The 2,809-nt window shown below is 38.4% G+C and overlaps 1 long non-coding RNA gene across 1 annotated transcript; it reads left to right on the top strand.

Annotated features, from left to right (window-relative positions):
* The first annotated feature begins 345 nt into the window (after window positions 1-345).
* On the top strand, window positions 346-2,289 carry LOC141325587 (uncharacterized). Its single transcript, XR_012353781.1, has 3 exons — window positions 346-560; window positions 750-797; window positions 2,157-2,289. It is a non-coding gene; the product is annotated as an uncharacterized lncRNA (long non-coding RNA).
* Window positions 2,290-2,809: the final 520 nt, after the last annotated feature.

Below are 2,809 nucleotides of genomic sequence, written 5' to 3' on the forward strand. Positions count from 1 at the left end.
ACATCAAGCTACGTGCCTGAGTTTCATTCAGAGTTTTACACTCGCAGCCAAGCCGCATTCCAAGCAAAGTCAGGCAGGGTTGTGGATACTCCAAGATGAGGATGTGCTGATCTTTCTCCTCAAACCATTCAAGCATATATACGATGTTGCACTGTAACAAATTTCTGTAGTTTTCACAGCATTATTACTGTAAAATGAACAAATCCATACTGTGGAATATGTATACAGTAAGTTGCTGTAAATTGGCAATGCATCATGGGTAAAAATACAACCGCGGGAAATTCTACAGTAAAATAATATTTTCCTGTGAATCACATTGCAGTAGTTGAGATCGGCATTTTTCTCTCAGCTGGATTAACCGACGTAATGGGCGTATTTTTTTCCAATTTGACCTCAGAAAGGTAAAGTTGCTCTTTATTTTTCCATATTTTTGGTCATTATTGTTATATTTACAGTTTTCACTCGAGACGTTTTGCGTGTTTAACTTTCAGAGAGCGGGAGACAGAGAGAGTCGACCGTGAGAGGGAGCGGTGGAACCGGGCGGACATCCACATTAACCGGTAAGTGTTCGCATATTATTGCAAAAAGCATTACATTTTGATATATTTTCAGGCATGGCGACATTTTATTGCTAAAGTCATTATTTCGGTAAAGAACTGACATGGCTGTATACATTTAATCTGGAAGTGCGTCTGTGTGTGTGTTTGTGGATTAGCTGTTTGAAGCCATATGTGTTTTTCTCTTGCTAGATACTGCGCGATGGATATTGCTTTAATACTGACGAAATGCAGAAACAGGTAAGCCGTTAAAACTGCACAACATTTTTCATAGGATTTTGTGTTTTTTACTTGAGCTGTGCGTAATATCAGTTAAAATGGCTTCGCGCCACAAACTAAACGCCATCCGTTCTCAGCAAAACTGCGTCACTCAGGACTAAAGGGCTGAAGGCTAAACGGCCTCAGATTAAAAGACATCAGATCTCGTAAACCTTCGTCTATATTTGTTATTTAATGGTTACATGTTTGTAACATATCCGCTGTCACAATGCATCGTTTGTCTTTTGGATATTATAATACATTACATTAACGTTACAGGGCTCGCAAAATCGCTAGCCCAGTGTCCTGGGGCTATTGTGTTTTCCAGTCGGGCTGGCAAATGTTTCACCAGCTATTTTAAAGTAGAGGGCTCCTGTAGGTACTTAAAAACTCATCAATTCAGTTCACATTTAAGACCGTACAAAGTTTTTAATACGTTAAACAGTATAAGAAAAGTTCTAATTATAATTTTATATGGTCTTTTACTGTTAGGGACAAACAGACAAGAATCGCGAAAGGGCTGGATTAAACTTCAAAAGGCAATGATATGTGCGTGTCTTTATATGAATGTATCTGAAGGGAACCGACTGTCCTCAGAATCGTGTCGATGGCTTTTTAATTTAGTCTTAAACTAAACCTTAAAGTAAACATATGATGCCTGATAAAACGTCGTAAATGAGTTTGGCGCTGCTTTGTTTGTATACAGCCGTTACTAGGGAGACCGTAATATTTCAGCGCTCCTAAAGCGCCCCCTAGTGACATTGAATGCATATTTATTTCCAATAAATTTTTCCAGCTGTTTTTGGTCAAATTACTAGTCATTGACCCATGTTTTTATGCAGAAAACACAGAGCTGTAAATGTGAAAAGTTGCCTTCTAAATATCTAAACAATTAAGACAGTTACATTTATATTTTAAATAAATATAATAAATTATATACTTGATTTATCTTTTTTAATGGTATAAAGGCTGAAATACCGTTGTATACGATTTTTTTTGGTGAAAACCTTTATCTGAACTGTATGTAATTTTATGGCTTAATATGTTACCGTACATTGTCCAACCCCACTCATACTGTGTTTATTTTACTTGTGCAGCTCTTAAAAATGATCATAAATTGCCAATAAATTGATATTTAAAAAATTCTGCAGATATCCTGTAAATAGTGAAATAGAATTCCTTCCTTGATGTTTGTTGATAATGATATTTGTGTATTGAAAATATTTTGATTATGTAGACCCCTATCTGATTTTCTATATTTTAAAATAAAATTAAGCTGTCATTTTTGCTTATAAACTTCCACATTAATAACATTTTTATTTTATTTTATTTTTACTGCAGGGAAGAAGACTCCAGCCCAGGACAATGATGCCAGCTCATGTCCATCTCAGGAAAGAAAAAAGGATTCATGCTGAACATCACATGCAGAAACCAGAATTATTGCATCCCATTTTTGGTCATCTGTTGGCACTTGTTACATATTGTCACGGATTGGTCAGGTTCTGCACCCACAATCACTCCCAGATCACCTTCACCTGAATACTGATTAATGGACACCTGCACTCTATCACCACCAGCACACAAAAGCCACTCTCCACACACCACTCATTGTCCGGGCTCGTTCTAGAGAAAGCGGACTCCCAGTGTCTCTTTGCGAGTATCACTATCAAGATTACTTACCCAATTGTACTTACCTGATCTCTGTCTCATTCCAGTCTTCCAAGCGCCAGTCCTCTGTGTCTTCACAGTTTCCAGTCGTCAGTGGTGTGTGGCCGTAAGCTGACTTCCGCGTCAGCGGAGGGTGGCGGATCCACGAACTCTCTGTACCCCTCTGGCTTTCGTTCTTGGAATCCTCCAGTCTCGCCACCTGTAACGGAAAGGACCTGTTACTCTCTTCACGTTACCATCCAGCTCTGAATTCCTCACTTCAAGTCTTACTCACCTTCACGAACTCACCATTCACCTCCGGCACTGCTGCTTGTATAAATAAAACA

The sequence above is a fragment of the Garra rufa genome, chromosome 2 (assembly GCF_049309525.1).
Source record: "Garra rufa chromosome 2, GarRuf1.0, whole genome shotgun sequence".
NCBI classification, from domain to species: Eukaryota; Metazoa; Chordata; class Actinopteri; order Cypriniformes; family Cyprinidae; genus Garra; species Garra rufa.